Source organism: Cupressus sempervirens, chromosome 7, assembly GCF_028749045.1.
Source record: "Cupressus sempervirens isolate cs-2001-9-10 chromosome 7, ASM2874904v1, whole genome shotgun sequence".
Lineage (NCBI taxonomy): Eukaryota > Viridiplantae > Streptophyta > Pinopsida > Cupressales > Cupressaceae > Cupressus > Cupressus sempervirens.
The window spans coordinates 37203604-37217303 of record NC_143124.1 but is presented as its reverse complement, the minus strand read 5'-3'; the positions used below and the strand labels follow the sequence as shown (position 1 = coordinate 37217303).

The 13700-nt window shown below is 36.1% G+C and overlaps 1 pseudogene across 1 annotated transcript; it reads right to left on the bottom strand.

Moving 5' to 3' along the window:
* Nucleotides 1-6920: 6920 nt before the first annotated feature.
* LOC149545307 (RAN GTPase-activating protein 2 pseudogene) lies at nt 6921-9077 on the bottom strand (annotated as a pseudogene). Its single transcript, XR_016353562.1, has 3 exons — nt 8950-9077; nt 8730-8814; nt 6921-8585 (listed from the first exon to the last, which is right to left on the bottom strand). The product of XR_016353562.1 is annotated as an RAN GTPase-activating protein 2 pseudogene (transcript).
* Between the last annotated feature and the right edge of the window lie 4623 nt (nt 9078-13700).

Sequence of the window (13700 nt, the reverse complement as noted above, 5' to 3'; positions counted from 1 at the left end):
CTCTATTATTATTTGGCATCAATGACATGGCACTATTATGTTTCTTGTGGCATTCTGGACATATCTTGTCTTACTCCCTTTGCATTATAATTATATTGGCAGTTTAAGTTTGAAGCTCAACTGTTTCCTTTGTGCATAATCGGTTCTTGCTTAATTGGCACCAATTCAATGTTTCCGTTGTTGCCAAGTCACTGTGAATGCTTCATCACTGTCGGTTGATTTTGTGCCATCTTTCATGTGCTCTTGCTGCTTCCTCGACTCCACATGTCCAACCTTTGTATCACTGGAAAATTATAAAGTTATTGGTGTCTCAGTTGTTTCTTCCTCTTTTATCTTGCTCGTTGGTTTTCATATAAAAGACAACAAGACTCTTTCTGGAGGTGATCGCTCATTTTCATGTTTGCCGTGTATATATTGTAACATTCCATGGCATTGGTGATCGAATTGGTGTAATTGTACTGATTCTATGTATGGAGCAGTGGGTAGTATTGTTCGACTTCGCATGACTTGTGAGATTACTTTGCAGAGAGTTGGCATAGGTCTTGCAACCCTGCATATTTGGCAGTGTGAGAATATTGCATGTACAACTATGTGTAAGGATGGGCATTATTTTCTCAGATAGATGAGATTGGTTTACAGTTGTGACCTCTGTGTTGGACAAGTAAGACTTTAAAGGTGATTGAAACTGTAATTGATTAGCATGCATTCAATCTGTGTATAGAGCTAAATGCTTATTTTGTGTATCACTTCTACTGTGAGAAGTTTGTATGATATTGGAGATTGCATCATTTCTGAAGTTAAAGGAGGCAATCTTATTGATTGACTGTTAAGAATTTCAATCATAAGCAAAATATTTTTGTACTATTGTTAAGAACATAGAATAAAGGATCTATTTTTGGGTATGGCTGGGTTTTTTTCCTTGAGTACGAGGGTTTTCCCAGGAGAAAGAATGGTATCATCTGTTGAATGTTAATATGCCTTTCCAAGTTTCTATATTTTTTTTATATTATTTTGGTTCAAAGCTTAACATGGTAGCAGAGTGAGGTTCAGAAAAGACCTTAACCAGAATAGGGCAATTGTATTCCAGAGGAATCGTGGGATTAAAGGATGAATCCTACCTATTAATTCTAGTTGTTTGGAGTCAAATGGAATCAGATTGTTGTGCATCAATGATGATGTTAGGAAGCTGCAGGTGCAATCTGTATACTTGAAATGGTTGTTCCTATTTGGATTTGTTGTATCTTGTCCTTTATATCATTCTTCGATGGCATTGAAGAATGGTAATCTCTAGCTCTCTGATCCTTTCATAACTACTGAATGTGTCTTCTTGCTTTGCCTGTTCGACTTTCCCTAAGCTTCAATTGAAGGTATCTTGGAGAAGAACACTCAATGGTGAATCCAGCTGGCACAAGTGTGATCAATAGCTTTTGTGTCTTCCAATTATGTGATGAGTCACAGTGTTGTTTTCTGCAGATTATTGCTTTGGTAGGTTTTAGTTGAGGGAGCATACTGAATCCCACAGTGTGATCAATCAATATTTTCAATTTACTGTATCCAGCATGCTGTAAAGGAGAGGTTGGTCTTTCATTGTCCCTATTTGCACAAATTTATTCTGTAGCTGGTCATGAAGATATTTTACAGGTGACAAATGCTTCTGTTTCCGAGATTGTCAAACCAATCTAAAGCAAAATCTGAAAAACCCATTTGTTTAGGTTTGCTTTTGTGTGGATCAGTTATTTAAGAATGCAAAGGATGGTCAATTCAACATTTATAATAGGCAGAAACAATGAGCCTGTCCCATCAGAAATGCCAGTCATTATGATTTGTCAGCTATCTATAAGAAGTCCAGTTTAATTTCCAAATGTCTGCTGTAATGATCTGGGAGATAATGAATGAGATAGATAAAAAAATTCCGGTAGTAGAAAGAAAACATTAATTTGAAGGCATCTCCAATGGCTAGATTGTAGCATGTATTGAAATTGGAAAACAATTGTATGTTGAATCAAATTATGGTGTTTCTTTAAAAAGGCAAGAGAGCAGTTGCACTGCTTGGATGTTGGAGCAGCTGGGCAGTATAAAAAAAATTTACTATGACTGGAATGTTAGTGAAGATGTTGAAGTTAGGCTGACTGTTGTCATTGCCTTGGACTTGAGCTCCATGGAAGGAAAGATATGAAGATCGAAACTGGAAAAGGCATTACTAAATTGATCAAAAATTAAGAGAAGTATTTCAAAGTATGTACCTTAATTAATGATCACATATATTTCATGCAATAGTATTGAGAATAGTGAATCACGTAAATTAAAATGTATGTTTGATGTTGTGTTGCAGTATCGATTTATGTTTGATGCTGTCTTGCAGTATCGAATCAAGGAGCATAATGATGTAAAGTAGTTTGCTTTGTTTGGAATGGCTCTATTTCAGCCCAGCTTGCTCAGGTCATGGTGGTAGATTTGGCAAATAGAAATGTAACTTAAATCTGAAGATCTGAAAGGATGAGTCAGCCACAAGACTAGCTCATTTGGTGTAGCATCATCAAAGAGATAAGTTGAACCAAGGAGCTTGAGAAGGAGGAAAAGCTTGGTTGTAGCTTAGTTGTAGGACTGATTTGTGTTATAGAAGGTTGTAGATTTAACCGAGTCTATCTTGGTCGAGTACTTAGGGTGTTTTTTGAAATCTAACTGCTGTGTTTGGGTTGCACAAGTTTCTGGTGCAGATTTGTTTTAGATTATTAGTTCAGAGACTGAAGTATCTCATTTCAGTGATTTCAAAGTTCATTTTTCTGTGATGTCTTCATTTTCATCATGGTTGGAGACTGAAGAATGGAGACTCAGACTGTCTTATAACCAGTTTCTTGTAAGAGGAGGAGATGACACTAAAAGGTTGTTCATTTCTAGAGAACTTAGTGATCTCCAAGGCAGGAGGGGTCAAGGACAAGTTCTGTGTAGAAGAGAAGATGTCAGTTAAGAGGGCTGCAGTGCCTTAGTGCTATAATCCATGGTAAAACTCTTCAACCGTAAAGAACATAATTGGGAAGTCAATTTGGATTTGACATTTATCAGCTTCTCAAACTTTCAGTATAGTGTAATATGGGATATGGTCAAGGAGGACAGTCCTAGACTTTAGCATATACAAAGTTTTGCAGTTGTCTGTGCATTCATTCCTCTAAGGTTAGCATTGCAGGCTACTTTGAGCTAGCAGGTCTGAAGGTTGTTGCAAGCAAAGATTCAAAGCGAGCTTGAGCTGCAGAGTAAGTGTGTCAAATCCTTTGCAGAAGATCGCCAAGCTCATATTGTGACTGCTAAAGCTCTTTTGATTGATCAATATCGGATTCAACTCTTTTTTCAGTGATAATCAAAGCGGTGACAATGCCCCCTTGCTCAGCGGGTTTCCATTAAGAGGGAGTTTGATTTTTACAAGCATCTTTGGATCAAAAGGTCTAAGATTCATCTTAGATCGAGAGGTAGTCTCGACTTTGAGGAAGTCTTAGCATTCAGATGAACTTTATGTGCTTATTGCATTCTTCTCTAGGAGAAGATTGAAGTGAAAGCCCTCATTTCACCCTCTCAAGTAGGCATGGTGAATCCACCCTCTATGAGTTGGCCTGGTGGAAATGTATTCTTCTCTAGGAGAAGATTGATGTTAAAGCCCTTGTTTCACCCTCAACGAGTAGGCATGGTAAATTGCGAGTAGGCATGGTGGAAATGCATTCTTCTCTGGGAGAAGATTGACGTGAAAGCCCTCATTCCGCCCTTTGTGAGTAGGCATGGTGGTAATGCATTCTCCTCTGGCAGACATCTAAGGTGTAAACCCTTGTTCCAACTCTATGAGTAGGCATGGTAGAAGTCATGCGTGTGACTCTATGATATATCCTTTTATTCTAATTCACCCTCTAGGAGTAGCTACGGTAAATATTGCTATGATTGTTATGATGAGATAACAATTGCTTATTGATATGATGAGATATTGTTGACAATATTTTCTGTTACAGCTTCTTGCTTTTGCCATGAGATGGTCTGTAGAAGACCTATTTTTTGCTAAGAGAGAATATTGAAGATGTAGCTTCAAAATATTTCTTCCACATTGTTTTGTTGATGTTGTTCTAGCTTATCATCTATTTATATCTGCTGCTCATCATGACTTGACAACCCATTTGCAGGAGAGCTTCTTCATTCCTGTAATGACTGACATCAATTTTATCAGTGTTCTTGCTATGCTACAGAGACTCTTCCAAGTTCACTGTTCATTTTCTTAAGACTCGTATTCGCTGGAAATGTGTTACGACATCCTCCAGTTTTCTTGTTCTGCTCAGCTGAATCATCATGTGGACTCCTGTCATGGTCAAGCTGTTTAATTCTACTAAAAGATGTCTTGGCACCATTGAGAAAGATTGGTCTGGCATCATGATTATGTTTCTGTTTGTATACCGACAGTTCATATTCATCGTCATTACTCGAATATGTTGGATGTGTATGTCAGAATATTTTCAAGGTTGAATGTATTCAACACGTTAATGTTGGTAGCTGCATTGTTCTCTTTTGATGATTTGACACCTCTATTATCATCTAGCATTAACAATATGGCACTATCATGTTTCTTGTGGCATTCTAATCTTCTGTTACTCCCTGCTGCATTATGACTATATTCGCAGTTTAAGTTTGAAGCTCAACTGTTTCCTTTGTGCATCTTTGCTTCTGGCTTAATTGGCACCAATTCAATGTTTCCATTGTTGCCAAGTCACTGCGAATGCTTCATCATTGTTGGTTGATTTTCTACCATCTTTCATGTGCCATTGCCGCTTCCTTGACTCCACACGTCCAACCTTTCTATCACTGGCAAACTGATAAAGTTATTGGTGTCTCGGTTATTTCTTCCTCAATTATCTTACTCGTCGATTTTCATATAAAAGACAATGAGACTCTTTCTGGAGGTGATTGTTCATTTTCATGGTTATCGTGTATATCTTGTAATGTTCCATGGAATTGGTGATTGAATCAGCATCAATCATTGTAACATGAGGACACGTCCCCCACTTTTTGCCCCACGCACCAAAGATTTGGACGCACCAGAGACTTGGGGACTCTGTTCCCCAGTCCCCAATGATGCCACTAGATTCCACCACCTCCGCCAAGGATGGGGGGATGTCCCTGTGTTAGCTATTTCCTGATTTGACTATTTATGTTCAATGTTTGATGTTCCAATTCAATGCAATGTTCAAGTATTTACTCTTTTACATCTTTATATCTTATATTGCAACAAATCTTTTCATAACTTACATTTTAAGTACCATATGTATAATATATACGACCCCCCTAGTCCCCTGTCGTTGTCCACAATTAGGGTTCCTTTGTCCCCTTGTCCCGAAAACTTCTCCCCCCATTCCCCCATCCCCCTACCCCCAGGGTGGTGTAACTATGGCATCAATGTGCTGATTCTATGTATGGTGCAGTGGCTAGTATTGTTCACATGACTTGTGAGATTACCGTGCAGAGAGTCAGCATAGGTCTTGCAACTCTGCATATTTGGCAGTTTGAGAATATTGCATGCGCAACTATGTGTAAGGATGGGTGTTGATATATTAGGGATGTTATTTTCTCACATAGATGAGATTGGTTTACAATTAGTGACCTCTGTGTTGTACAAGTAAGAGTTTGGAGGTGATTGAAACTGTAATTGATTAACATGCATTCAATCTGTGTACAGAGCTAAATGCTTATTTTGTGTATCACTTCTACTGTGAGAAGATTGTATGATATTGGAGATTGTGTCACTTCTGAAGTAAAAGGAGGCAGTCTTATTGATTGATGTTGAGAATTTCAATCATAAGCAGAATACTTTTGTATTGTTTTTAAGAACATACAATAAAGGATCCATATTTGGGTGTGGCTGGGTTTTTCACTCAAGTAGGAGGGTTTTCCCAGGATCAAGAATTGTGTCATCTGTTCATATGCCTTTCCAAGTTTCTGTATTTTGTTTATATTATTCTGGTTCAAAGCTTAGCAGTAAAGATCCTTGCACAGTCAAAGGTGAACCACTGGTCCTTAGACCTGGGCCAGGTGCTAAAAGATTAGGACTGGTGACCAAGTTTAAAAACTTAGTCCAAAATTTGACACTATCTGATCAAGAAGCATTTAATGCATTTTTTCCCATAAAAATGTATAAGAGATGAATGGTTTGAAGGAGAGCACAGAATGAGGGCACACTACAATCATTCAATAATTTCAACATATACAAGCTATTGAATGGAAGATTTGTGGATTGGAAGAAGACAGGCTCTCACTTCAACAAAACTATTTTTTTGTTCTATCTTTTCAAGTTGCTCTATTTGTAAAAGTGAAAATATACCATATTACGACTAAAATTAACTTTCAGGCTCTATCATTGTCAAAATTAGGTAAATCCTAACTGATTCGTAGATTGGAAGAAGACAAGCTCTCACTTCAACAAAACTAATAATTTGTTTTGTCTTTCCAAGATTTACATTTCAAGTTGCCGAACTTATTGTTTGTAATTATAGATAACTTTTGTGCTCCATCATTTGTGAAAGTTAGGTGAATTTTAACTCAACTTGAATAGGTAGTTACTCTAAGTTTTTGATTTAAGCTCACTCGGTTGAATCATAGATTTAAGGACTATATGTGTAGCCAAAGAGAGGTATCTACATGTCCGAAGATTGATATAATGCTAAAAAAAATCAAACATAACATTTCAATCCCTTTTTCCTTTGAAATAGAGACACCCAAACACTGGAAATGTGTAGAAGCAAGCTAGAATGAAGGCATTGACACAAAGCACGGAACATAACTACCTGTCTCTCACCAACAGAAAAACAAAACCCATTTCATCTTACACCGGGACCCTGCAATCAAAGAGAAACCTCACGCAAGTCCACCAACAATATTTTTAGTACAACTTGAACTAAAATAAAATCAATGCATTAAATTACAGATGATACGTATAATAATCACATTCAGAAGCATTGGCATCAATGTTCACAAACAACACATAAACATAGATTCACATAACAAAATTCAAATCTTCAACCCTGGTCCAAATTACATCGGGGCCAGGGGTCACACAAGGGAATTAACAAGGTGTTTAGGGGATACGACAGTTGTCTACTCACTACATCAGACAAAAGACCACACTGACTATATGTTCTAGGAAACAAAAGATGACCGACATCAGACTAGTACAAGTGAAATTAAGGAGAATGGGCCTTGTGTTTGAAGACTTTAACAAATTTTTCCAAATTTCTTTGAAATCGAAACCTGTTGCAGCGCTTTTAATCATAAATGCCATACCACTTTAGCTCGCTGTCAGTTTCATAGTCACTATCACTGAGACCCTCATTCTTATATTGATACAACATGTGACCATCATATTTATATTGATACAGCACTCCAAGAACATATTCACCCTTGGTACCTTTTCTTAGCACATCTTTGACCGTCTCAATTCCTTTTTTAGTAATGAAATTCCCATGAATAAAAAGCCGACTGAAATCAGGCTTGTCTGCAACAGCCTCAGCAGCAGCCTTAGCCCCAATTCTAGAGATAGCAATAGTACTCAAATCAAGCACTCTAAGCTGCTCATGACCTTTCGAAATTGCTTTGCATATCATGATTGTTCCATCGTCCTGGAGTTTGTTTTGTGCTGCAACAAACTTTGTCAAAAAGCTTTTTTCAGCAAGGCATGCAGCCAAAGCTGGAGCGGCTTTTGGAGTGATACCGTTTCCAGCAATCGTAAGAACTCTTAGAGATGGAGCAGCATCCTTGAGGCTGTCCGCAATGGCAATTGTGCCTTCATCCTCAAGATCCATATAGTTTAAATGAACTTTTGTGAGACCTAGGTGTCCACGGATGACTTGGCTCAGAGAAACACCACCGGCTGTCCCAAACATGTTATCTGATAAATTGAGTGTTTTCAACCTGCCGCCTTGGCTCAAAGCTCCTACTAAAGCTTTAACACCTTGGATACCTATACAACTCCCTGAGAATTCAAAATCCTCCAGAGCAATGCATTTCTTTACAAGCACTGAAAGGGCCTCTGCCGCATCATCTTCTGAGTAGTTGTGACAAAAACGCAAACCCTTAATCCTTTCAATAGATGGAAGAAGCTCACAAATGAATCTAGCAGCTTCTTCGGAAATGTGGGTATCTATGAATTTCAGATTTTCGAGCGTCTTCTGAGATTTCAAGAGCGGTCCAAAAGCTTTAACTCCCTTCTCTCCCAATTCATACAGATCAAAAGTCAAGGATCTCAACATGCACCTTTCTAAAGCAGATGACAATATTGCAATGACCTCAAGTGCTTCAGACTCGAAACTTCCGTCCACAAAATCTAAAAGTTCCACCTCTGTTAAAGTTTTCTGAATACCCATCAAGACTCTGTTTGCGACATGGGCTGCCTCTGTTCCAAAACTTATGTTATTAAGGCATAACTTGGTACAAGATTTCCCGGGTTCTTCCAATGGCCTGAAGAAGTCAATAGCTGAATGTTCGTCAAGAAATCTTCGTTCCCCAAATGACATCTCAAAAATAGTTTCTTTCACTTCAACTAATTCAGATAATGATTCCATGTTCTGCAACAAAACAACCCCAAATAGGATTTTAAAAATAAACAGATTTGGATACAAACATATTACAATTAAATTTATAAAATATTAGAAGTTGCAGGCTAACGACGATGAAATACAGCTGCAGGGTTTATCTTGCAGTCCACATACCTGGGGTTTACAAAATTGAAACAGTATGAATTGGAAATGTTCCAAGAAGCAATCTGCGGCAGTTTGGCTTGCTCGAAAAGTTACACTATTTCCATTAGAAGAATGGAATGTGTAAACAACAAAAGAGGGTTCCGAAATTTAAAATAAAGAATCACAAAATTCCCAAAAATAGCTACTGTCAGAACAGCTGTTACAAACTACAGAGCGGGGAATTCTAAACCTTCATAATGATGCCAAAATTTCCCTATCTTGGTCATGAACGCTTTATCCAATTTTTTTTCGCTATATTCGCTCCTTAAATTCGAATTAGAAAGATCGACCTGTCCAACCGACTCAACAAGTGATATGAAACCGAAGCGCCCTCAGAATATATAGAGCCTTACGCCCCTTTCCAGAATATTTTTAAAAATTTATTGTAGCCGTTCCAAAGTCGGCCGATATCCTCCATAATTACAGCTGAATGCAGTAAAATTTAGAAACAGAATTAAGAACATCAATTATATCTCATTTAATAAAAATATTCAATTATCTTGCATTAAAAAGTTTGTTTTGAAAATCTAATTATTATTTTAAACTAAAATGTTTGTTTTGAAAATACCATTATTATTTTTAGTTAAAATAATTTTTTTTTAAATGGAAAGAAAATTATGATAGCAAATAGTATTAAAGTTTTTTCACAAAATAATAGAAACATAAAATACTTTTTGGGTTGTGATATGATGAATATTTTAAATCTTTTTTTAGAAATATGTATATGCTAGTCTATATATGTAGACACATATTCATTTAAGATATCTATGTATACATTATCTATGAACTATATATAAGATTTTATGTGTACATGTGCACTATAAATATCTATATATACATTTGTGCACATATGTCTATATGTCTAGATATATGGTTGGGAGTTAATTTTCATTGACAAGTCAAAGAGAAGCACCATTATATTAAATGATGAAAGTTGCATTCCTAGTTAGTGGAAAATTCATAGAAGGTCGTGGAACAAAGCCAAATTTAGGGAAAGTGATCACCTGAGATATGTCCTTAGAGGAGATGACCCTTCTAGTTTGAAATCATGTATATACTCCTCACTCTAGAGACCTGGTTAGGTTGTATCTTATATGCTTGAACATAGTTTGCAAAAAATCTAGACTGAGAAAGATTAGTGAGTGACAACATGAAAAGATTAAAAGCATGTGTAATATCTTGTTTGTTAAAACCAATAAGATAATTAGGTTGTCTAAGTAAGAATGCTAAAATCTTACTTATTGGCATCACCCACTTGGTTACATATGAAGTCTCCCAAATTAGAGAACAAACATAAGAAGTTGCTATTATTTTGGTAAAAATAACTATGAATGAAGAAGATGTTAAGCAATCTCTAGCATCCCCTTCTGGGGATTGACAATATAATGATGATCAAGATAATATAGTGAATGTGGATAATGAGATACCCTTGGAGAATAAGCATGGTGAAAGAGCCTTAGTGGCTAAATTATGTATTTCAGATGATTACTTCTTCAACATAACTAGATTAAAGTTGTATGGTTCATGGTAAAAGGACCATTAGAAGACCTTCTAGAGAAAAGACATTGAATGGCTAAGTGGCATTGATTTGAGTCATCTTTGTGCCACTGAAGTAAGGAAAACTGTTAAGGAAAGTGGGCTGTTACTAATCCCTAAATGGAATCTACAAATTTTCTTTTTAGATCATATTAGACAATAGTAGGACACACTTTTTCCTTGCAATTTGAAAAGGACAATGGATTCATAGATCTAGATAGACCCAACTTTGAAAGCATTAGGAATATGCGTAAAAGATCTGAGTGCTAATAGACCCCAAAGTACTTGTGGGAGTAGAAGAAAAGATGATCAAGGGGTGGTAGTTAGAAAAATAATGGACATGTACTACTTTAGAGCTTGACACTCACACCATGCATATTATGAAGATGGCCATGGTTGCTACCCAACTATTTGAAAAGAGACTAAATATATATTGCTTGAGGAAAGGGGGGGGAAATTATCCTACATACACAAAGGTTTTGACCTTGAATGCATAATTAAGGAACGCCTTAGAGAATAAGACCTTTTCTCCTAGAAATAATATAGTAGAACAACTGGATTCATCTTCTCTAAATGAATAAATTGCAACATTAAAGATGGAGCTTTAGGAGGCCAATGCTTAGTTAAAAAGAACATATGAGTTGTCTTAGGTCACATTGGAAACCAAGGACATAGTGAAAATAATGAATAAAGTCACATTGTCTCATTCGTTAAAGGAAATTCTTGAAAAGTTGCAAGTTCTGTATAATGTTTTTCTCATTGTGTGTGAGGCTATCAACCTGGGTGAAAATTTCCTAAAAGACTTCAAAGAGTCAAATGAGACATGAAAATTATTAAGTGAGGATATTCATCAACTAAAAGCTACCGTAAACTTCACATTAAGTGTACCCCATCAAATCAAGAGTCTATGCAAAAAATTTGATTTGCTTGTAACTAACATTCACTACTTGGAGGGGAGGGCGAAGGTTATAAAATGCAAGTATTTTCTTAAGGAAAAGAATAAAAATGTTAAGATCTAGAAGCTCAATTTATAGAACCAGAGAGATGGGAAAAATAATATTATTGATTGATTAATTTAATAATGATAAAAAATACATAAATAAAATGTCCATTAAGACCACAATGTAGATATGCTTGAATATATAGGCAATGCATGATAACTATGAGATATGCTTGAGATAATCTATCAACTAGAAAAGGTCCAATCACATCTCCAACGAAGGTGGATTATCCTCCATTGTACAAAAAAGTATGTACAACATATGCAACAATAAGAGGATGATAATTTAATAGGGGAACTAAGTGGATCTTATACAAGAAGAGGTATGCGATGATAACTAGCTCCTCCTCAAGTGGAATTCTCCAACACCATGTGCTAAAATAAAATATGAAATCTTATATGTCTACATGAAAATTAATCCAAATGCATTTTTCTATATAAACTTAAGTAAAATATATTTAGTAAATATTTAATTATACTACTACCCCTTAGGTGTAACTCAGGGGAATCCTCTTAAGCTCACAAGGCTAAATGAGTCCTAACTACCAGGCCATGTTAGGTACTCATGAACAATATGTAAGTGAAAAAAAAAAAATTCTCATAAGGAAGAGAAAGAGGGAAACCTCGTGAGGAAAAACCCTCCTCAGAAAAGAGAGAAAAAATAAACAAGATGCATGCATGGACGGAGGCAATCAAGACTCCCCTATTATGACATGCATCATGCATAGACAACCAAGAATCTCCCCATAAAAAGGAAACAAGGAGATATGATATCCACCCCATAATTAATAATGTCCTTCAAGTATGGCAAGTGCTTGAAGGTCCAAAAGGTAGAACCATGTGTACAAACAAAATTTCTTCCTTTGGGAAGGAGATGAACAAGTATAGATGTAAAAAAATTCCAAATATTGATAGGAGAAAGGAAGAGAAATCCAAATGAAGTATGATGTCTATGAAGTATGCTCATGTATGACCATGCCATTGGTTGATGAGGTTTTCGTGAACTAATCAGGATCAAGACTTATAGAAGGCACATCAAACAAGGAACCACTTATAACTTCTTGGGAACAAACCCAGAAGACAAAGATGTATCCTCGAAATATAAAGAAGGAAGAGCAGAACAATATCTCCCCCCTTCCCCAATGTAGAATGTAAAACCATGATAGATGCTTCTTGTTTAATGTAGAAATTGCACTAGGAAAAATTAATGGTTTTCCTCCCTTTTGGTAGAAATAATGCCATAAGTGTATAAAATAATCCAACCCAATCTCTAGGAAGAGCCCTCAAAATATATGATGTCTCATGAAAATAAATAGGAATCTCTAACTCATGAGTATGATCAACTTGAACCATGCATTGTGACATCTCAAGTGAAGTTTGAGATTCATGAATGTCAATCTCTAAAGACTCAAATGTCTTTTCTAAAGTGAAAGAAGCCTCCTCCAAATGTAAAGGATCCACAATCACATCAAACTCAAAAGTAGGATCAATGGAGAATGATGAGCATTAGAGTGTTCCCTCATAATGACTAAAGAAGGATAATCCTCAACAAAGAAAGGACTAATGTAATTAATTATGTCTCCCAAATCTTTAATGCAAGAATCCAAAAAATAATCATGTTATTTATGTAAAGAATGTTGGAATTCTAACAAGGAAAGTAAGATGCTAAGATTGGAGGGTGGGGGGTGAATTTGGATCTATGAAACTTGTACTACTTCAAACATAAACCATATTTGACATTATCACCATAAGCCCTTATCTCATATTGACCTTATATCAAATGAAACATTTATTGCAATATAATATCATATCTAGTATCTACTTGCACGAATAAAACATGTCAACAATAGATGAACATGTTACGCAACGATTTGGTAAGTAGAAACCCTCCAAGGTGAAGGTAAAATTGTGGTTGGGATGACACCCACAAACTCTTCACTACTACAAAAATAAAGTGTGCCTATTAGGGAAACAAAGTTTGAACAGCTCTGATGATCTACTCTGAGAGGGGTGTGCCATGTTAAGAGCTTACAAGAATTAATCAGTTTACCTTGATTAAAAGATTTTAGCTACACAATTAAGTGGACATTTTGTTAAGAGATTAACATATTTCCTTTAGGAAAAATTTGCTAAGAGATTTACTTTGAAACACCTATTAAAATGAATCAATACCTTAATCTTACAGTCTACACTTGAATGATGATAATAGATCACCTCTTTCCAATCTGACATCATATCTTTATAATGGATGTGTGCACCGAGATGGGGTACAATTTAGTGGCCACCACAAAAAAAATGTTAATAAATTGATTGAGTTATGAATAACCTGATTGAGCTATTTAAAATTTCAAAAAGTGGTCAGGCTTGGTTACCAAGCCTAGCCAAAATACATTAACAAAAAACCC